Here is a 24,265-nt window from a genome sequence, read left to right on the forward strand (position 1 = left end):
TCCCAGGCTTAGAGTTTATTATTAAAAACTTTGCAACAGATTATGAAAATAATTTAGATTAACAAGACAATAACATTACACTAGGGGTACGAGTCACTTTTATTGCTCTGTAGTACTCTACTAACATAACATTGACTCTGCTTGTATTCTCTGTTTGTACCATTAGATGGCAGGCTAAGACTAAGATGGCAAGACTTTAAAGAAAAGTTATAGTCTCTGCTGGTTTGCCAGCTCTGTATATAAACCATGATCATCCTTATTATTTATATAGCGCCAGCGAATCATTTTCCTTCACTGTGTATTAGTACTTATGGGCAGGGGATCTGCAAAGATTACAATTACACAGGGAATAAAGCATGCTGTTTTTACAGGGGTACCCAGGGCACAAAATAATAAGGTTACATATATAATTAAATTAGCTTAACGGTCACCCTGCTATACAGGTCCGGACTGAGAATTAAAATAGGCCCTGGCATTTCAGGTACACAGAGGCCCAATCAGCCCACATAGAGGCCCAACCAGCCTCCACCAGCCCACTAAATACTGACTTTCTATGGGACCTTATAGCAGCCCCTCTGGCATTTGCCAGAACCCACAGATTGCCAGTCCGTGCCTGCTGCTATAGTTCCAGGGGTACCCAGGGCACAAATAAGCCCTCACTCCAAATCTCCCCCTAACTGGCCTTCAGGCTTGGCCCCCTTAGCTCATAACAAGGTTACAGATATACAGAAACATTGGGGTAACAGTCATCCTGCTATAGTTCAAGGGGAACCCAGGGCACAAATAAGCCCTAACTGAAAAGATAGAATAAAATGCTCTACTTCCTTCATAAATTATTTAATTAGGGTTATTAACCCCTGGAGCTAAGACCAATCCAGGCTATCAGGGTTTTCATGCGTTACTGACCTTAATTAAAAAGTACAAGAGACAAAATGAAAACTGTAGGTTTATTAATTTTAAAGCTATGGAGAAGGACAGAGCGTACAACCCAGATACTTCTATCCAAGGATTTTATTTATCAATATCAGCACTTGGATAGCCCCGCCCCTGCCCCATTAAAAGGACCCTCCCCAATCCTTTAAAAGCCACGCCAACACCCCTTCTATGGTGTCTATTTATTCCTCCTGGTTTCAGTGATCTGCTGGAAGCAATATTTCTTTTGCTTTTAAACCTTGGGAAAACATTTCATGACTGGAAATGGCACCTGGTCTTCTGAGATTCTTCCCCCTGCAAATTACCTAATATCCTGGGCTCTTCAGTTTTCTTCTGCTGGAAAAGGTAGGAAAATGCAGTTATGGTATACTTGATCCCAAGTGCATTCCAGGCTGATCTCCATGGCTTCGACTAGTGCTTTTCCCCTATCCGTGTGCCCTCCTGGTCTGCCTAAAAGCATCTGGTGTGAGGCCTTGCACCATTTGTATTTTTGCTGCTGGGTGATGGAGGTGGATGGTTAAACAGTTCTTCATTGGGAATTTAGTTCATGACCTACAGGCCCAAATTTGTAGAAAAGCCAACAAGGCCAGGGCCTAGGGAGGCACAAATTTAGAGGTGGCATGCACTAAGGACGAAGAGCACAGGCAATTTTGGCTGTTAGTTACATCTATGAGGGCCATGTGCTCCAAACATAGGAACAAAAAAATGAGCATGCATACAATCCTTGAGGGGTGGGATGGGGATCGACTGAAGACGCCGGTCTCCAGGCACCCCTCCATTTCCTTTTGGTTTGTTCCCCTGTGCAGGGAGATATTATTTAAATGGAGCCAATGTTCTGCCCCAACCACCTCCCTCACAATTTCTTTTCTAAGGTTATGTATTAAGAGGCATTTAAAGGGGGATAAAAAATGGGCCTGGCACCCCACAATCATTAAACTTTGGGCTGCCACTAAGGTTACCACTTGTCCATTTTTTACTAGGACAGCCCTGTGTTCAAAATATGAATCAGCCAATGGGAGATTGCCATGTCAAAACCCAGCCCCCAATGTAGGACACGCCCAGGTCATCACCCACCCCTCTCCCTGCCGGCCGGGTTGCTGTCCCCGCAGACAGTAGCAACCTTAATTAGCACGGTGCACTACAGAGAGGTAAGATGATGGTTTGTTACATACCTGTAGAAGAGTGTAGTAATACCAGCTTGCACACCCTGCCTCTCCGTATCGTGAAAGCCCGGTGCTTGGTGAAGAAGGCTTCGGTATCCTCCAATAAAGGTAAGTATAGTGGACACAACCGGCACACGGGTCAAAATTCAAGCAGGGACAAGCCTTCGCTGTGTTTCGGGGTAAATCCCTTTATGCATGCTTGACAAAGGGGTTTACCCCGAAACGTTGCACTTTGCAAATAAACGAAGCAAGGGCTTGTCCCTGCTTGAATTCTGACCCGTGTGCGGGTTGTATCTATTATTGTTACATACCTGGGCAGCATCAGCTGAAGGAATGTGGTATTCAACTATGGCTCTGGCGTTTCCCAGTCCCTACATGAATTTCCAGGGTAAGGCACCAGACCTGTGTTATGGTTATTTGCAGACACTCTGGGTAAGGGCTCTTACACATGAGCGTTCCGACCTGCGCTCCCCTGCGTTCCGTTTTTTGGCGTTCAGCCGCAGGGGAGCGCAGGAATAGACGCAAGTCATTATTTGAAATGGGGCTGTACTCACTCAGGCGCGTGTAGGCGCCGAACGCAGGTTCAGACGCAACATGCTGCATTTTTCCTCCGTTCGGCGCCTACACGCGCCTGAGTGAGTACAGCCCCATTTCAAATAATGACATGCGTCTATTCCTGCGCTCCCCTGCGGCTGAACGCCAAAAAACGGAACGCAGGGGAGCGCAGGTCGGAACGCTCATGTGTTAGAGCCCTTATGCATCAAAACTTTCAGTTTCTCTGCATTGGGTTATAGCAGCTAGTGCAGAGTGTAATAACCACTAAGATCTTGCTAATTGGATGCTAATTGGATGCACATCAGAGTAGCCTTGGCTGAATGTGATCATGTAATCAGCTAGAGGTGCGGTGAAACCTTGGCTTTCTAGAGTGTAGCACAGAGTTCTGAGCCAACCACTTCCCTTACAAACTCTTCTCTAAGTTTGTGTATTAAGAGGCATTTAAAGGGGGATAAAAATGGGCCAGGCATCCCACAATCTTTAAACTATAGGCTGACACCTAGGGTTGCCACCTCACCCCCTTTAAAACCAAACACTTATGGAATCCACAGCCTGCATGGCTAATTAGCAATTCATTTAGATGCATGGTTGCACATTAAATCAATTCAGTGTGCAGCCATGCATCTAAATGAATTGCTAATTAGCCATGCAGGCTGTGGATTCCATAAGTGTTTGGTTTTAAAGGGGGTGAGGTGGCAACCATAGTTGCCACTTGTCCATTTTTTACTAGGACAGCCCTGTTTTTGAAATATGAATCAACCAATTGTTAGACATGCCCAGACCATCACCCACCCTCTCCCTGTTGGTATCCACCCACCTCTAACATAACCCAGCCCGGTCGCCGTCTCCGCAGACGGTAGCAACCGAAGTTAGCATGGTGAACTACAGAAAGGTAAGTTGATTGTTTGTTACATACCTGGGCAGCATCAGCTGAATGTACGTGATATTTAACTATGGGTCTGGTGTTTTCCCTGTCTCTATATGAACTTCAGGGTAAGGCACCAGTCCTGTTATGGTTATTTGCAGACACTCTGGGTAATGCATCAAACCTTTCAGTTGCTCTGCATTGGGTTATAGCAGTTAGTTCAGAGTGTAATAACCACTAAGAACTTGCTAATTGGATGCACATCCGAGTAACCTTGGCTGAATGTGATCATTTAATCAGCTAGAGGTGTGGTAAAACCATGGCTTTGTAGAGTGTAGCACCAGCCTTGGAGGTAGAAGTAAGTTCTGGTTTTATCAGAAGTCCTACTCTGTTAGGGGTCTTTGAGTTTTGTGGTGCCTTAAGCTGTTGGTTTTAGGAAGCCACCAGCATTATAGGTGTTTTGTGTCATTTATTTTGATACTGAAAAGGTGAATAATATATTTAACTTCCAACATTCTGTAGGCCATGCTCTGGGGGTTTAGGAGGAGTTTTGCTACCAGCAAGTGAACACAAACGGTTGTGATCAGACAGACTTCATAATAAGTAATTGTCAATCTGAATGAATTTCAATTAGTTACCATGTATTTGGGCTGTGTATATACTATGATATTTCAATGTGACCAAATCGGGCTGTATGCTTCTCAGGAATTACTCATCAGTGGGTATGATTTCTTATATATATTCTGCAGTGATTTTGGAACCCCCTTAACATGTATAGTTAGGCTGCAAATGACTGATATTGGTTTATAGTGTCCAGCAACCATTTGGGTGGTAAGCATACCTAAAGCATCAGCTGACTGAATGTTGCTGTACTGGGCAATTGCTTGCTGCTATATTCATCTATATATCTGTGCCCTATGCCTAGGGCTGCAGCAGAATTAGTGGTTCACTGTGTCCTGTGGTTGGTATGCTCTAAGCGGTTAACTGAGTTTTGTAGGCCCTTTGCAGTATTCTAATGCCAGGCAGTATGTGCCCAGCTCTAGGCTTCATTGTGCAGTGGGATAATAGTCTCTGGGAAGCGGCTGTGGGATAGCAGGTATAGTAGGGAGAGATGGTGCCTATATTAACAGTGGGATAATAGTCTCTGGGAAGGGAGTGTGACTGTGGGATAGCAGGAATAGTAGGGAGAGATGTGCCTATAGTAACAGTGGGATAATAGTCTCTGGGAAGGGAGTGTGACTGTGGGATAGCAGGTATAGTAGGGAGAGATGGTGCCTATAGTAGCAGTGGGATAATAGTCTCTGGGAAGGGAGTGTGACTGTGGGATAGCAGGTATAGTAGGGAGAGATGGTGCCTATAGTAACAGTGGATAATAGTCTCTGGGAAGGGAGTGTGACTGGGATAGCAGGTATAGTAGGGAGAGATGGTGTCTATAGTAACAGTGGATAATAGTCTCTGGGAAGGGAGTGTGACTGGGATAGCAGGTATAGTAGGGAGAGATGGTGTCTATAGTAACAGTGGATAATAGTCTCTGGGAAGGGAGTGTGACTGTGGGATAGTAGCAGGGCCGCCATCAGGGGGGGACAGGGGGGACAAGCGTACCGGGCCCGGGCATGAAGGGGGGCCCGGCAGCGCTGCATTTTTTTGAAGATCCGGGCCCCCCTTACGAGCGCCCGAGCCGTACGTCTTGCCTCTTCAGTGCCGAATGCGGAAGTGCCGAAAAGCCGAAGCCGATGCGACGAAAAGACCCGAAGTCACGGAAAAAGCCGAAGTCCTGAAGCAGCGCAAAGACCCGAAGTCACGAAAACAGCCGAAGCCGAAGTCCTGAAGCAGTGAAAAGACCCGAAGTCACGAAAGGAGGCGAAGTTGAAGTACTGAAGCCATGAGTTCAATTCTACTGAGCACCAGTTTGTGTTTTTTTTTTTTTTTTAATGCCCTGGCCACCAATGTATTATTTTAATATTCTATAGGCCCCTGCCACCAATCTTTTTTTTAAAACTTTTGTTTTTGGGGCCCCAATTTTTTTTTTAACTCGTAAGGGGCCCCTTGCCACCATTGTTTTTTTTGGGTTTTTTTTTTAAAAAAAAAATTAATTTTCTTTTTGGTGGCCCCAAATTTTTTTAACTTGTAAGGGGGCCCCTGCCACCATTTTTTATTTTTTTTTTTCAAAAAAATTTTTTTTTCTCAATTTTTTTTTGGGGCCCCAATTTGTTTTTAACTTATAAGGGGGCCCCTGCCGCCAATGTTTGTTTATTTTTAGTTTTTTTTACATTTTTTTTTTGTTGGGGCCCCAAGTTTTTTTTAACAGGGGGCCCCTGCCACCAATGTTTTTAAAAAAAAAAAAAATTTTAATTTTTTTTTTTGGGGCCCCAATTTTTTTTATAAGGGGGCCCTGACCATCAATAGCTTTTTACAACTTGTGTGGGGGGGGTTACTTTTTTAGCGCTGATGTCTGTGTGGTCCTTTAACTGCGATGTGGGCGGGATATGGGGCGGAGCTTGGTCGTCAGTGTGGGCGGGGCCCAGGGGGCCCCAAAAATTGTTGTACGGGGCCCCGTGATTTCTAATGGCGGCCCTGCCTGCCACCAATGTTTTTTAAAAAAAAAAAAATTAATTTTTTTTTTTTTGGGGCCCCAATTTTTTTTATAAGGGGGCCCTGACCATCAATAGCTTTTTACAACTTGTGTGGGGGGGGGGGGGTTACTTTTTTAGCGCTGATGTCTGTGTGGTCTTTTAACTGCGATGTGGGCGGGATATGGGGCGGAGCTTGGTCGTCAGTGTGGGCGGGGCCCAGGGGGCCCCAAAAATTTTGTTGTACGGGGCCCCGTGATTTCTAATGGCGGCCCTGGATAGTAGGGAGAGATGGTGCCTATAGTAACAGTGGGATAATAGTCTCTGGGAAGGGAGTGTGACTGTGGGATAGCAGGTATAGTAGGGAGAGATGGTGCCTATAGTAACAGTGGATAATAGTCTCTGGGAAGGGAGTGTGACTGTGGGATAGCAGGTATAGTAGGGAGAGATGGTGCCTATAGTAACAGTGGGATAATAGTCTCTGGGAAGGGAGTGTGACTGTGGGATAGCAGGTATAGTAGGGAGAGATGGTGCCTATAGTAACAGTGGATAATAGTCTCTGGGAAGGGAGTGTGACTGTGGGATAGCAGGTATAGTAGGGAGAGATGGTGCCTATAGTAACAGTGGGATAATAGTCTCTGGGAAGGGAGTGTGACTGTGGGATAGCAGGTATAGTAGGGAGAGATGGTGCCTATAGTAACAGTGGGATAATAGTCCCTGGGAAGGGAGTGTGACTGTGGGATAGCTGGTATAGTAGGGAGAGATGGTGCCTATAGTAGCCTTTATAAGCAAAAGCAGACTGGGGTGCAGGGGTGGGGGGTATTTGTGCAAGTTGCATCAGCTTACCGTTCATCTGACCAACCCATTTCAGGACTTTGATCCCAGATTGGCAAACCCACTGCTAAGTCTCCTGCAAGAATTTAATCCGAAAGGGCCATCTATGGGGCAACAGCTAGGGGGTGCAGGAGAGCAGGCAGCCAAAATCGGCAGAAGAGCTCAATGCTGAAGGGGTTGTCATTGTACGCATATGAAAGGAGTGACAGTCGGCTGGGTTGCCTGCTGGTCCCACATATCTCAGGATTTGTCAAGGCAACTCAGGTGATTCACCCTGATCATCTGTTGCTGAATTTGGATTTGTCTGTGTTCCAAGGGGCTGAAGTCAAGTGGGTTGGTTGTGCTTTCAGGCACTCTGGAATAAGACAGTCCAAAGAGAGTAAGTTGAGCTTGAGTTGCAGGTAGATAAAGATCCACTAGCATCAATAAGAGAAGTTTGTAATAGAATTTTCAAAATTCGAAAACAATGAATAAATAAGTGAAGAAGCACATAGAAAAGAGACAGAAAGAAATGGTGCATTTAAGAGTGAGCGCTCTTGTAAAAGAGAGAGGTGGAGGGTGAGCCAAGTGGTCAGGGGAGAGATTTAGATGACTATTGTTTAGAAATAAAAAGGCCAATTGTCACTAGAACACAAAATCCACACAAAGAGCAGGAGCTGTTAAAAGGTTACAGAAAATACAGAATCGGCAGAAAAACAGGACACAGAAAACAAGTTCACCTGCTGCAGATCAGGCAGTGATCTAATGAAACAGAAGAATTGGCAGATCATAGTGCAACTGTAACAGTACAAGCTATATAGAATGTTGAATGTTTTTAGTAAACCACAAGGTTTGTGAGAACAGCTGTATGCAGAGAGTTGTAGAAGGCATCAAAAACAGGATTACACTGCTCTCTTCCCCCTCCTTTCTGTTTAAACAGAAAAACAAAATTGTAGTTAGTGATGAGCAAATTAATTCGCCAGGCGCGAATTTGCCCCTTTTCCTGCCGGCAAATAAATTTGTGGTTTGCTGTGAAAATTCCCTGGCGCCAATTTAGACGATAAAGGCCCCGTGCAACTGTGGGGTCTGCTAGTTACACCACTGGACAGTTAGATCCAATATATCGTATGGAATATGTATTGGAGCTCACTATTAAAATCACGAGACATCATGTCTCTCTACATGCAGGATTTGTGCAAGAGGCAGTTATTTTATTTGTACTGGAATTGGCTATTGGAGTGAGCTCTAATAAATCTGTTCGTAAAGGAAGCCCCCCCCTATAAAACATATTTGATCTAACTGTCCATTAATATATGATGCCCAACGCCTGCAAGAAGACAGAATGAAGAGAAACCGGTGCTGAGAGAGGAATAGTGTTATTTCAGAAACCATGCAGAATTTAATTGATTGTATTTAGAAAGATTCTTGTTTCAGTATGGGGAAGCTTATTTCCATTTTCACGATAGTTCACCTTTTAAAGTAGACAAAACCGATCTTAAATACCAAGAACTGATGTTACTTTGATCTCTTTTTTGTTTTATAGATGTTTAACATGGATGTAACAGCTGCATTAACTGGAGAGCAAACGGATTTGAACCTTGATAATCATCAGACCGGACGTCCGTTCAAAGAATAAAGGTCTGGAATTCATTCAGTGGTGGGCTGAAAATGTAAATGGAAAATGTAAATGGACATTCATTTGTATGAAAGAGTTAAAATTGATATGGATTTTATAACTGAATATTTAGGTTTTCTTTAACCGGTTTTACAGATTATTTGCATGCATACACTATTATAATATTGGTCATGTGACTGCTAGGGATTGTCACATGAGGTGTAAACTGCCAGTGAGTTTTAGAGCACAGGCAGCACAACAGAGACCATTGGATGGAAATCCTAATAGAAATATTTTATGACTTGGGATATAGAGGAGATTTGTTTAATTATGGTGGAAGGACACATTTTACACAAGATTTCAGGTACTAACTTCAGTAAATTGATGATCTGTTTGGGGTAGGAGGAATGTATATACTCGGTGCATGTATTCACGGATGAGATCTTATTGGACAAGTTACAGATTTGTAAATCAGTATATCCTTTAAATCAAGGGGTGAAATATAGCAGTGGTTTTCATACTATTGATTTCATTATGCCTTACAATACAGACATCTGCTTTGATTAATCAAATCCTAGGTAAGGGTTGAGGCAGATTCAGGGAGATTTAGTCATCTGGCGTCTAATCGCCTCCTGCGTGGCGACAATCTCACCAAACTGCCTTCCGCCTGCTTGAATGAAGAATCGCCTGCGCTAATGCACTCGTGGCGCTTCGATTTCTGAAGTCGCCCGAAGTTGGAAACTTTGGAAAGTCCAAAGTTCAAACCACATTGTCTTTGTTCTCTGTATTTTGCTGGGTAAATAGTAAAGGCTTAATCCTTTATCCTTCATATTTTATTAATATTTGTTACTAAGGTTAATTTAAATTCTTAATTGAATAAAGGGTTACTGCCGTTATTACATTTGCCATAGTTGGCAGGATTAACCCTACTGATGCTGTGAAGTGCAGTAACAACTTTTTGAAAGATGTTGTACAACTTAATAAATATTAATAAAGGGTCCATCTCTTTATCACATCTTGCTATTAAATCTTGAGATATTATACATGGAATTTTCAGGGTTTCATGCGGTTAATGTGTTTTGAGGGCATCATATGTAGAAATGCCACTGTTATCCTGCTATAAAATTTGGGGGTATTATACATGGAATTGCCGCTGTGCTCTTGCTATAACATCAGCGGTTCTTTATACATGGAATTGTCACTGTCATGCTGCTGTGTGTTCTGGAGGTATTATAAATGGTATTGCAACTGTCATTCTGCCTATGTACTCTGGGAATATTTATACATGGTGGTGCCATCCTGCTATGTATTCTAGGAGTATTATTAATGGTATTGCCACTGTCATCCTGCTGTGTGTTCTGGGGATAAACATGTAATTGTCACGGTTATCCTGCTATATGCTGCCATTCTTCAGCACAGAATTACAACTGTATTATCCTGCTATAAAACATGGGTGTATTAATCAATGGAATTGGTACTGTGTCATCCTGCTATGTATTCGGGGGCTATTTATACATGAAATTGTCATTGTATCAACTTTCTAAAACATCCTAGAGTACTTATACATTGTTATCCTGCTATGCGTTCTGGGGGTAATATACATGGAATTATCACTGTAATCCTGCTATAATATCTGAATATATTCATACAGGAAATTGTCACTAAGTCATCCTGCTTTATATTCTGGGGATATTTCTACATTGAAATGTCATTTTATCATCATGCTATAACAAGGGTACTTGTACATGATGACATATTCACGGTCATCCGCTTATGTGTTCTGGGGTAATTTATGCATTGAATTGTCACTGTCATTTTGTTTTGGGGTTTTATATATGTAACTTGCAACTGCTATAAACCCTTGGGGAATTATCACTGGCACCTTACTATAACATCTGGAAGTATTCATACATGGAATTACCCCTGTGTTATCCTGCTATGTATTGTGGGGTATTCTGTATGCAAGTGCCATTGATACAACCTGCTATAACTGAGTGTTTATGGAGTTTCCACTGTCATCCTGCTATGAGTTCTTTGATTATTCTTTAATTTGCCACTATACAATCCTTCTATGTGTTCTTTGGATATTTAAATATGTAATGGTCCCAGTCATTTGTTCTGGGGGTATTTATGCATGGAATTATCATGGTTTCATCCTGCTATAACCACTGTTATCCTACTATAACATCTGAAGAGGTTTAAACATGGAATTGCCACTGTCATCTTGCTATGAGTTCTGGGTTATTGTTACATGGAATGGTCACTGTCATCTTGCTATGTGTTCTGTGGGTATTATACCTGAAATTTACATGGTATCATCCTGTTATGAGTTCTGGGGGGTATTTATACATGGATTTAACACTGTGTCACAGAATTCTAGGGAAATTTAAATATGGAATATCAATTGTGTCATCCTGCTATTTGTTCTGGGAGTATTTATACATGCAGTTGGCCGTGTCAACCTGCTATAACATTCTAGTGTATTAATACATGAAATTACCACTATCATTCTGATACGAGTTCTGGCGGTATTTATAAATGGAATTGCTACTGTCATTATGCTGTGTTCTGGGGGTATTTATACATGGAATTGTCAGTGTCATCTGGGGGCATTTGTGTATAAAATGTAAGTGTATGTAAGCTCAATAACCATAGGATTAATTATTGATCCTACATCTTTGAATAACTTGCTATAAATGTTAATACAAATTATTCACATTAATAAAAGGTACACCACCTTTATTACATTTGGCATGAATGGCAGGATTAACCCTTTTGTTGTACAGTGATAACTTTGCAGAAATTGTAACATTTATAGTACAACTTTGTACAGTAACATAACTAGAGGGGGGTGGGCCCTGGCGCGGGATGTGCAGCCGGGCCCCCGCCTGCTCTGTACGCCTGGAAACACTGAAGAAGTCAGTAGCGAGCTGGGGGGGGGGGGCCTGGCCCAATTGCTCCCCCGGTAGTTACACCACTGACTTTGTATGAAAGTGTAATGGCATGTGAAGGCAAACGGAATGTTGAAAGGAAATGTTCTGCTGATTGATAAAGTTAGAGGGGTAGATAATCAAATTAGCACCCTTCCTATGTGGGCTAGTTACGGATGTTGGACCCACATCCAACGGCCTCTGCAACTCTCTTGGATGACTCGCCCTTATCTGTTGACCTTGGATTTGTCGTGTTCCAAGGAACTGAGGTCCTCGGCACAAGTGGATAAGCTGTGCTTTCAGGCACTCGAGATGGTCTTCCGAAGAGAGGCAGTTTAGCTTGAGCCGCAGGCAGATATTCACTAGCCTCAATGCAAGAATAATTGTACTTCTTAGAAACACCATGAGAAGTTGGTAATCGAATTTTCAAAATTTGTGGTGAATACAAATAATAAGCACCATAAAGTCAGAAAAATTGTGAATTTAAGAGTGAGAGCTCTTGGGTCCATAGTCGGGGGGGGGGAGATTTAGATGATCGTTTAGAAATAATAAGGCCAATTGTGATTAAAACACAAGTTACACAAAGAGCAGGTACTGTTAACAGGCATTAGTAATTTAGTTTAGTTATTGGAGCGAGCTAATTCATCTGTTAAGAAAGGAAGCCCCCCCCCCCCTATAAGATATTGGATCTAACTGTCAATGAATATTGGACGCCCAACTGCTGAATGAAGAGAAACCGATGCTGAGAGAAGAATAGTTAAGATAAACTTTATTATTTCAAAAACAATACAGAATATTTTGGCTGCGAATCGCGGGAATGATTTTTTTTTTCAATGCCGGTGCATTTTCGTCCGTGAAATTGCGCCGGTGTCCAAAAAAACTAACGCCAATGTCAAATGAGACGCCGGCACCGTTTTCGTCATTTTGCGGGAAATTTGCACATTTTTCAGTGAAACGCCCCAAATTCGCCCATCAATTATCTTGAATGCTAAAATCTGACCTTATCTTTTTTGTTTTATAGCTGCATTAACGGAGATAAGTTGATTGTGAAACAATGGACAGCAACAAAGATTTGGATCATAGTGGACATCAGTTTAAAGAATAAAGGTCATTGAATTAATTTAATGGGGGGCTGAAAATGTAAATGGACATTGGTTTATTCTAAAAAAAGTTAAAAATATTGTGGATGGTTTTTAACTGGTTTTACAGACTGAAATGTGTATGCATGCACTTATTTCTAGATAGAAATAAAAGGAATGTTCAATTGTAGTGTATGTTAATGTAATTTGTATTTTTCATTTCAAGACTAAAGAATCTATTTGTTTAATGTTTTTTTTTTAATTACAGGAATCAAGAGTTTATTTTTTTTTTTTTGATCCATTATTTTTAAAAATTTGTTGTATAAAGTCTTTAATACCTGTTGTTTTATTTTAAAGCGCTGTGGTAGACGGTGGCGCTGCTGCCACAATGTGAGTTGAGAAACCCTCCTCAGGTTGCAGTTGCCCACAATTTAGCCACTCGTGTTAACTTTAGAAGATGAAAATCCTGTTTTTAAATTGGAATTTTTGCTCTGCTAGTTCAAATGCACTCCAGCAATGCGGCCCCACTACACTTGCTCCGGCACTGGAAATTGTATGCACTGGTGGAAGGAGACAACATAATAAACACCATCTCCAAAAATGCCCCTGGTGGTAGAACAACTAACAATGAAAGTTGTAAGTTTTCGAAAACATTTTTTGTTTATGTTTGAATGTGTGTGCGTGGGCCCACATGAATGCGTTTGTTTTGTCTGGTCTTTAAATGTGACTGACTTAAAAGCAAGAGACTGGTGAACATTAGAAAATTAGGGGCAGATAAAATTCTTCGAAATTCGACCATCGAATTGAATCCTACGAAATTCGAATTAGTAGGACTTTTAGCTAGAGATGCACCAAATCCACTATTTTGGATTCGGTCGAACCAGCGAATCCTTCACGAAAGATTCGGGCGAACCCTAATTTGCATATGCAAATTAGGGGTGGGAAGGGCAAAACTTTGTCACAAAACAAGGAAGTAAAAAATGTCACGGGATTTCCCTCCCGCTCCTAATTTGCATATGCCGGACAAAAGGATTTGGCCGAATCCCGAACCGAATCCTGGATTCGGTGCATCCCTACTTTTAGCATTGTACAATGGTACTAGGATCGCAATGCGAATCGTATGATTCAAACTATTTTATCATACGATTTTCCTTTGAATGCCAAAAACTTAGAAAATTGCTCAGGAAGGTCTCCATAGGCTAACATAGCAATTCGGCAGGTTTAAGTTGGCGAAGTATTGAAGTCGAAGACAGTACTTCGATTATCGAATAGTCAAACTATTTTTACTTCGAGACGAAGTCTAAGTAAATTCAAAGTTGTAGTATCCTATTCGATGGTTGAAGTATTCAAAAAAATTACTTTGAAATTCCAACTTGTTGTACTTCGAAAATTCACTTGACCTTCGCAAATCTGCCCCCTAAAGTTGCGTAAACGGATCTTAAATGCTAAGAACTGATGCCTGCCTTGATCTTTTGCTTTATAGATGTTTAACATGGCTGTAACAGCTGCTTTAACCGATTGTGAAACTGGACAGCAAACAAAATTTGGACTTTGATAATCATCAGACCGGGCTTCCATTCAAAGAATAAAGGTTTGGAATTCATTTAATGGTGGGCTGAAAATGTACATGAACTGAAAAAATTTGGACTTTAACTGAAATATTTTTTTTTTTTTTTTAACCGGTTTTACAGACTGAAATTTGCATGCATACACTATTATATTATAGGTATTGACTGTTCGGGATTGTCACATGAGGTGTAAAGTGCCAGTGAGTTTTAGAGCACAACAGAGACCATTGGATGGAAATCCTATACATGAAATTGCCACTTTGCCATCCCTTTACAAGTTCTGGGGATATTTTTACATGGAATTGCAACTGTGCCATCCTATTGTACGTTGTGGGGTTTACATTTAATTGTCACTGTCATCCTGCTATATGCTGCCATTCTGCTATGAGAACTGGGGATATTTAAACATTAAAAAACCTGTGTGTATTAATACATAGAATTGGTACTGTCATACTGCTATGTATTCTGGGGGTATTTATACATGGAATTGTCATTGTATCATCATTCTAGAGTACGTATACATGGCATTTCCACTATCATCCTGCTATAATAACTAAATGTGTTAATACAGGAAATTGCCGCAACATCATCCTGCTATGTATTCTGGGGGTCGTTATACATGGAATTGTTATTGTACCATCTTGCTATAACATCTTGGGGTACTTTTACATGGCATTGTCTCTTTGTCATCCTCTTATGTGTTCTGGGGTAATTTATAAATTGAATTGTCAGTCATTCTGCCATGCTCTGGGGTTTAATATATGCAATTACCACTGTCATCCTGCTATGAGTTCTGGGGGTATTATACACTGAATTATCACTGTCCTCTTACAATAACATCTGGAGGTATTTATACATGGAATTGCCACTGTGTTATCCTGCTATTTGTTATTGGGTGTATTGTATATGGAAGTGCCATTGTTCCATCCTGCTGTAACATTTGAGAGTTTATATGTTAACATGTTTATATATGGAATGTCCACTGTCATCCTGCAAGGAGTTCTGGGATTATTTATACTTGGATTTGCCACTGTGCAATCCTTCTGAGTTCTCTGGATATTTAAACATGGAGTGGCCACTGTTATCTGATTTGTTCTGGGAGTATTTTTGCATGAAATTATCACTGTCATCCTACTATAACATCAGAAGGTGTTTATACATGGAATTGCCACTGTCATCCTGCTATTGAGTACTGGGGGTATTTATTCATGGTTTTCCACTGCGCCATCCTTTTGTGATGTAATATGTTCTGGGGGCATTTTTGCAGTGATTGTCACTGTTAGTGATGGGCGAATTTATTCGCCAGGCACAAATTTGCGGCAAATTTGCGTGATTCGCCGCCAGCGAATAAATTTGTGAAAATTCGCAGAAAATTCTGCGTCGAGAAAACTAGCGCCGGCGTCAAAAACGAGACGCCAGCGCAGTTTCGCGAATATTTCGCGCGAAATTCAGGAATTTTCCGGCGAAGCGGCGCAAATTCGCCCATCACTAGTCACTGTCAATTCTCATTGTGTGTATAGGTTATTGCTCAATAACAGTTCATCAGAAGGCTTACTTATTGATCCTGCATATTATTAACTTGCTATTAGCTACAAAATTTATAGTGCAACTTTGTATAAAAGTGTAATGGCTTGCAAAGGGCAAACAGAATATTAAAAGAAAATGTTCTGCTGGTTGATAAAGTTAGTGGGTAGATGATAAAATGACCACCCTTCCCATGTGGGCTTGTTATGGATGCTGGACCCACATATCTCAGGATTTATTAAGGCATCAGCAACTCTCTTGGGTGACCTGCTCTGATCATCTGTTGTTGACTTTGTATTTTTCAGTGTTCCAACAAAGAGCCGAGGTCCTTGGCACAAGTGGGTCGGTTGTACTTTCAGGCACTCGGGAAGACCATCCAAAGAGGCCGTTAAGTTGCAGGCAGATCCACTAGCCTCAATGAGAGAATAATTGCAGCCCTCAGAAACAGTGAGAAGTTGGTAATAGAAATTTCAAAAATTGTTGTTAAAACAATAAGAAGCACCATAGAAAAGAGACCGAAATAAATGGCGCATTTAAGAGTGAGAGCTCTTGAAAATAAGTTTAGCCCAGTGGTTAGGGAGAGACTCGCATGAAGATTGTTTAGAAATAATCGGGTCAATTGTGACCAAAACACAAGTCACACAAAGAGCTGGTACTGTTAACAGGCATCAAGAATTTAGTTTTACAGAAAATACAGAAGCCACAGGACACTGAGAAAACAAGTTAATCTGCTGCAGATCAGGCAGTGATCGAACTAATGAAACAGAAGAACTGGTAGATCATAGTGCAACTGTAATAGTACCAGCTATATAGAATGTTTTTAATAAAGAACAAGATCTGAGAGAACAGCTGTATGCAGAGAGTTGTAGAAGGCGTCTTGTCAAAAACAGGATTACAATTGGTGATGGGCGAATTTATTCGCCAGGCGCAAATTCCCGTGATGCGGCGCTGGCGAATAAACTCGCGAAGATTTGTTGGCGTCAAAAAAAGGGCGTCGGCGTCAAACGAGACGCTGGTGATGTTTTGCAGGAAATTCGCAACTTTTCCAGCGAATCGAAACACCCACATTCGCCCAACACTAATTACAGCACTCTCTGCCCCCTCCCTTCTCTGTTTAAACGGAAGAACTAAATTGTGTATATTAATGTAATGGTTTTTTTTTTCTGTTTCAGGATTAAAGAATCCAGTCATCTGTTTTAAAATTGTTTGAGTAAAGGCTTAAAGATTTTTTTTTTTTTTTTTTTTGATCCACTATTTTTACAAATTTTTTGTAACGGCCACTGAATCAAACCCTACTCAATGAATATATGATGCCCAACTCCTGCAAGATAACAGAATGAAGAGAAACGAATGGTAAGAGAGGAATAGTGAAGATAAACTTGACTTCAGAAACAGTGCAGAATTTAATTGATTGTTGAATAAAATTTACTTCAGTATGATGAAGCCTATTTTCATTTTTGCAATAGTTTCCCTTTAAAGTAGACAAAACAGATCTGAAATGCAAGAACTGATGCTGCCTTGATTTTCTTTGCTTTATAGATGACGAACAGCTGCATTAACAATGAGGTGTTTGCAAAACAATGGACAGCAACAAAGATTTGGACCTTGATTAGCATCAGACTGGACATCCATTAAAAGAATAAAGGTCCTTGAATTAATTTAATGGTGGGCTGAAAATGTAAAATGTTTGTTGTAAAAGAGTTAAAATTAATGTGGACTTTATAACTAAGTTTGCTTTTACCAGTTTTACAGACTGAAATTTGCATGCATACACTTATAATATTGGTCATATGATGAATGTTCGTGATTGTCACATGAGGGATAAAGTGCTAGTGAGTTTTAGAGCACAGGCAGCACAATGGAGCACCACTGGATGGAAATCATAATAGAAAAACATTGGGGGAGTATTTAAACTGAGGGAGTGATTCTAGACAGAGAAATAAAAGGAATGTTAAATTGTAGTGAATCTTAATGTATTTTCTGTTTTCAGGATTAAAGAAATCTGATTTTGTTAATATAGTACAGGCATTAATTTTTTTTTGTTCCATTACTTAGACAAATTCGTTATTTTTTGTATAAAGCCTTCAAGACATTTTGGGTTTTGTTAAAAAGTTAGAGCTGTAGTAGACAGGAGCGCTGCTACCACAAGGCAAGTTGAGAGACCCTCCTTAAGCAGCAGCAGGGCCACCATCAGGGGGTCACAGGATTTTTAGCTTTGAGGGGGGCCCGGCCGCGCCACAATTAACAAATTTCGCCAGCGATATTTACATTGCGTACGCATGATTTCAGTATGCATGGACGCAACTCTATTTAAACCGCCGGCAGCCTGCACACACAAGATTGAAGACGCACCTGGAGAAGGAGCTTCTTCCTGGAGACGGTGAAGATGCAGAAGACACCGCTGGAGGAAGAAGACTGCACAGGAGAAGAAGTCGCCACTGGAGACCCCCAGTTGCAGGTAAGTGCCACTGACCACCAATGTGAGCCCCTGATCCCACCATGCAGTGCCACTGACCACCAATGTGAGCCCCTGATCCCACCATGCAGTGCCACTGACCACCAATGTGGGCCCCTGAAGCCCCAATGTCAGCCCCTGAATCCCCCCAAGGAAGGGCCCTCTGATTCCCCCCCATGCAGGGCCCCGATCCATCAATGCAGGGCCCCTGAACCATCAATATCCATATGACCTGGTGGGGGGGAGGGCGTGGTTGGGGGAGGTGTGGTTAAGGGAGGCGTGGCAAGGGGGGCCCAGAAAATGTTGTGTGGGGCCTTGTGATTTCTGATGGCGGCATTGGGCGGCAGTAGCTCACAAGTTAGGTGCAAAAAGTTGCTCCTGGTAACTTCAAATTTTTAAATTGGACGTTTGTCTCTCAACATTAGCAATGCAGCCCCCTACACTGGAAATTGTATGCACTGGTGGAAGGGGGCAGCACCTCAGAAAGTGTCCCTGGTGGTAGAACAACTAACAATGAAAGTTTCTAAAACATATTTTTTTTTGTTTAGTATGTATGTTTGTGTGTGTTTGTGGGCCCACATGTATTGTTTGTCTTGTCTTAAATGTGATGGTGACTTAAAGAGACTGGTAAATATTCTTAAAAACATTAGAAAAGTTTTTATTGGTAACATGACTGTTCGGGATTGTCACATGAAGTATAAAGTGCCAGTGAGTTTGAGCACAACAGAGACCATTGGATAGAAATCCTAATAGAAGTATTTTATGACTTGGGATATAGATGAGATTTGTTAAATCTTTTGTGAAATGTGTCCTTCCACCAGAATTACAAATACTAAAATCAGTACATTATCTGTTTGGGGTAGTAGGAATGTATATACTCGGTGCATGTATGAGATCTTATTAGACAAGTTACAGATTTGTAATTCAGCTTTTTTTTTTTTTTTTTTTTTTTTTTTTTTTTTTTTTAAATCAAGGGGTGGAATGTAACGGTGGTTTTCATATAATTGATTTCATAATGATTTACAATATATACACATCTGCTTTGATTAATCAACTCCTAGATAAAAAGTAGAGTTTGTGACGGCTTTTGTTCAAATCACAATGTCTTTGTTCTATGTATTTTGCTGGGTAAATAGTAAAGGCTTAATCATTTATCCTTCATATTATTAAGGTTAATATATAATCTTAATTTAATAAAGGTTTCACACCCTTTATTACATTTGATGTGTGAAGTACAGTAATAACTTTGGAAGATGTAGAATTTATAGTACAACAATAAATATTAATACAGGGTCAATCTATTACATCCTGCTATAAAATCTTAGGATATTATACATGGAATTTCCAGTGTGTCATATTGTTAGTGTTCTGGGGGTATTAGACGTGGAAATGCCATTGTTATTCTGCTATAAAATCTGGGGATAATATACTGTACATGGAATTGATCCTGATGTGTGTTCTGGGGTATTTATACATGGAATTACCATGGTGTCATCTTGCTGTAACATCAGAGGGTGTTTATACAAGGAATTATTACTATCATCCTGCTATATGCTCTGGGGATATTTATACATGGTAGTGCCACTGTGCCATTCTATGTTCTATGAGTATTATTGTCATCCTGCTATGTCCTGGGCTTATACATGTAATTGTCACACTCTTTCTACTATATGCTGCCATTCTGCTATGAGTTCTGGGGATATTGATATTTAGACCTAGAATTACCAGTAAACCTGCTATAAAGTATATACAAGCAGTATGTGTGTTTTGGGGGTGCCACTGTTATCCTGCTATAAAATCTGGGGTTATTTATACACAGAATTGTCACTGTCATTCTGCTTTGTGTTCTAGGGGTATTATAAAGATATTGCTACTATGTCATCCTGCTATATGTTCTGGGGATATTTATACATGGAACTGTCATCCTTCTATAACTGCACATGTTGTTTGTACATGGAATTGTCACTGTCATACTGTTGTGTGTTATACATGAAATTGCCACTTTGCCATCCTGCTACAAGTTCTGGGGATATTTTTACATGGAATTGCAACTGTGCCATTCTGCTTTAAGTACTGGGGATATTTATGGATTTACCACTATCAACCTGCTATAAAACCTGTGTGTATTAATACATGGAATTGGTACTGTCTTCCTGCTATGTATTCTGGGGGTATTTATACATGGAATTGTCATTGTATTATCTTTCTAGAACATCCTAGAGAAATTATACATGGAATTTCCACTGTCATCCTACTATAATAACTAAATGTATTAAATACAGGAAATTACCGCTACATCATCCTGCTATGTATTCTGGGGGTCGTTATACATTAAATTATTGTTGCATCATCTTGCTATAATATATTGGTACTTTGTCACTGTGTCATCCTCATGTGCTCTGGGGTAATTTATAAATTGAATTATCAGTCATTCTGCCATGCTCTGGGGTTTAATATATGCACTTGCCACTGTGTCATCCTGCTATGAGTTCTGGGTTATTCTTAAGAGTTTGAGGTATTTTTACATGGACTCTATGGATATTTAAACATGGAGTTGCCACTGTTATCCTGCTATGTGTTATGGGGGTATTATATACGTAAGTGCCATTGTTCCATCCTGCTGTAACATTTGAGAGAGTTTATATATAGAATGTCCATGGTCATCCTGCAATGAGTTCTGGGATTATTTATACTTGGATTTGCCACTGTGCAATCCTTCTCTGGAGTTCTCTGTATATTTAAACCTGGAGGTATTTATACATGGATTTGTCACACTGCCATCCATCTGTGATTTCTCTGGATATTGAAATATGTAATGGTCATCCTTCTATTTGTTCTGGGAGTATTTATATATTAAATTGTCCATGTCATCCATAACAGGATACATTACTACTGTCAATCTGCTTCGAGTTCTGGCAGTATTTATACATGGAATTGTCAGTGTCATCTTAAATTGTATTATTGCTCAATAACAGTTATTATAAAGTATTCATATTGATAGAAGGTACACCACCTTTTTTTTAATACTTATGGCATAGTTGGCAGCATTAACCCTTCTGATGCTGATAACGTAACTGCAGAAATTGTAGCATTTATAGTGCAACTTTGTATGAAAGTGTAATGGCTTGTAAAGGGCAAACAGAATGTTGAAAGAAAATGTTCTGCTGGGTAGATAATGAAATGACCACCCTTCCCATGTGGGCTTGTTATGGATGCTGGACCCACATATCTCAGGATTTATTAAGGCATCAGCAACTCTCTTGGGTGACCTGCTCTGATCATCTGTTGTTGACTTTGTATTTTTCAGTGTTCCAAAGAGCTGAGGTCCTTGGCACAAGTGGGTCGGTTGTACTTTCAGGCACTCGGGAAGACCATCCAAAGAGGCCGTTGAGTTGCAGGCAGATCCACTAGCCTCAATGAGAGAATAATTGCAGCCCTCAGAAACAGTGAGAAGTTGGTAATAGAAATTTCTAAAATTGTTGATGAAACAATAAGAAGCACCATAGAAAAGAGACCGAAATAAATGGTGAATTTAAGAGTGAGAGCTCTTGAAAATAAGTTTAGCCCAGTGGTTGGGGAGAGACTCGCATGAAGATTGTTTAGAAATAATAAGCTGAATTGTGACCAGAACACAAGTCACACAAAGAGCTGATGCTGTTAACAGGCATCAGGAATTTAGTTTTACAGAAAATACAGAAGCCGCAGAAACAACAGGACACTGAGAAAACAAGTTCACCTGCTGCAGATCAGGCAGTGATCGAACTAATGAAACTTGGTAGATCAAAGTGCAACTGCAATAATACAAGCTATATAGAACAAGATCTGAGAGAACAGCTGTATGCAGAGTTGTAGAAGGCATCTGTCAAAAACAGGATTAGTGATGGGCAAATTTATTCACCAGGCGCGAATTCCCGTGATTTGCCGCCATCGAATAAATTCTCGAAAACCGCAGCAAAAATACGCCAGCGAACATTCACCGGCGTCAGAAAAAAAAATATTAATGGATGCCGGTGTCCCTTTTTTTTTTTTTTGGGACACCGGTGCATTTTCGGTGTCGGATTTGCGTGGCAGTTTTGCGAATTTATTCGCCGGCGGGAATTCGCCGCAAATTCGCACCTGGTGAATAAATTCAGCCCATCACTAATTGTAATCCTGTTTTTGACACTCCTTCTACAACTCTCTGCATACAGCTTCGAATTTTTCGCCATTTTGTGGGAAATTTGCAAATTTTTCGGGGAAATGCCCCAAATTCGCCCATCACTGATTACAATGCTCTCTGCCCCCTCCCTTCTCTGTTTAAACAGAAGAACTAAATTGTAGTGTAAATTAATGTAATGGGTTTTTATGTTTCTGGATTAAAGAATCCAGTCATCTTTGTTTTAAAATTGTTTTAAGTAAAGGCTTCAAGATTTTTTTTTTTTTAACAAAATTTCAAACCCTAATCAATGAATATATGATGCCCAACTCCTGCAAGATAACAGAATGAAGAGAAATGAATGGTAAGGGAGGAATAGTGAAGATAAACTTGACTTTAGAAACAATGCAGAATTTAATTGATTGTTGAATAAAGTTTGTTACTTCAGTATGGAAGTGGCCCCTGATCCATCAATGTCCATGTGACCTGGTGGGGGCGTGGTTAGGGGAGGTGTGGCGAGGGGGCCCAGAAAATTTAGTTGTGTGGGGCCCTGTGATTTCTGATGGCGGCCTTGGGCGGCAGTAGCCCACAAGTTAGGGGCAAAAAGCTGCTCCTGGTAACTTTAGGAGACAAATCAGATTTTTAAATTGGACTTTTGTCTCTCCACATTAGCAATGCAGCCCCCTACACTGGCACTGGAAATTGTATGCACTGGTGGAAGGGGGGCAGCATCATAAACACCACCTCAGAAAGTGTCCCTGGTGGTAGAACAACTAACAATGAAAGTTGTAAGTTTCTAAAAAAAAATAGTTTTTGTTTAGTATGTTTGAGTGTGTGTGTGTGTGTGTGTGTGTGTGTTTGTGGGCCCACAAGTATCGTTTATATGTCTTGTCTTAAATGTGATGGTGACCAGGCCCGGATTTGTGGCAAGGCCCGGGCCTAGGGCGGCACATTTTTGGGGGCGGCATGCTGCTCTGTGCTCCCCAGTGCTCTGGAGCTTTTGCGCCAGCGTGTGATAGTGCGGACGGGCGCTAGGACCGAGCGGAGTGCACGGCCTAGGGGCACCCGCCCAGCAAATCCGGCGCTGATGGTGACTTAATAGCAAGATACTGGTAAATATTCTTAACAACATTAGAAAAGATTTTATTGGTAACATGACTGTTCGGAATTGTCACATGAATTATAAAGTGCCAGTGAGTTTGAGCACAACAGAGACCATTGGATAAAAATCCCAATAGAAGTATTTTATGACTTGGGATATAGATGAGATTTGTTAAATCTTTTGTGAAATGTGTCCTTCCACCAGAATTACAAGTACTAAAATCAGTACATTATCTGTTTGGGGTAGTAGGAATGTATACTCAATACTCAGTGCATGAATCCATGTATGAGATCTTATCAGACAAGTTACAGATTTGTAATTCAAAGAGGGTGGAATGTAGTGGTTTTCATATAATTGATTTCATAATGATTTACAATAAATACATTGGCTTTTTGTTCAAACCATATGTCTTTGTTCTGTGTATTTTGCTGGGTAAATAGTAAAGGCTTAATCATTTATCCTTCATATTTTATTTGTTATAAAGGTTAATATATAATCTTAATTTGAAAAAAGGTTTCACCCACTTTATTACATTTGATGTGAAGTACAGTAATAACTTTCTAGAAGATGTAGAATTTATAGTGCAACAAATATTAATACAGGGTCCATCTCTTATTACATCCTGCTATAAAATCTTAGGATATTATACATGGAATTTCCAGTGTGTCCTATTGTTAGTGTTCTGGGGGTATTAGACGTGGAAATGCCATTGTTATTCTGCTATAAAATCTGGGGATAATATACTGTACATGGAATTGCCACTGTCATCCTGATGTGTGTTCTGGGGTATTTATACCTGGAATTACCGCTGTCATCTTGCTGTAACATCAGAGGGTGTTTATACAAGGAATTATTACTATCATCCTGCTATATGCTCTGGGGATATTTATACATGGTAGTGCCATTCTATGTTCTATGAGTATTATTGCCACTGTCATCCTGCTGTATGTTCTGGGTT

General features: G+C 40.6%; 1 long non-coding RNA gene across 1 annotated transcript; it reads left to right on the top strand.

Moving 5' to 3' along the window:
• Positions 1 to 1,031: 1,031 nt before the first annotated feature.
• On the top strand, positions 1,032 to 17,949 carry LOC108702625. The gene is made up of 6 exons (XR_001933323.2): positions 1,032 to 1,278; positions 8,443 to 8,537; positions 15,921 to 16,073; positions 16,788 to 16,968; positions 17,155 to 17,280; positions 17,905 to 17,949. It is a non-coding gene; the product is annotated as an uncharacterized LOC108702625 (long non-coding RNA).
• Positions 17,950 to 24,265: the final 6,316 nt, after the last annotated feature.

Source organism: Xenopus laevis, chromosome 9_10S, assembly GCF_017654675.1.
Source record: "Xenopus laevis strain J_2021 chromosome 9_10S, Xenopus_laevis_v10.1, whole genome shotgun sequence".
In the NCBI taxonomy this organism is placed as follows: domain Eukaryota; kingdom Metazoa; phylum Chordata; class Amphibia; order Anura; family Pipidae; genus Xenopus; species Xenopus laevis.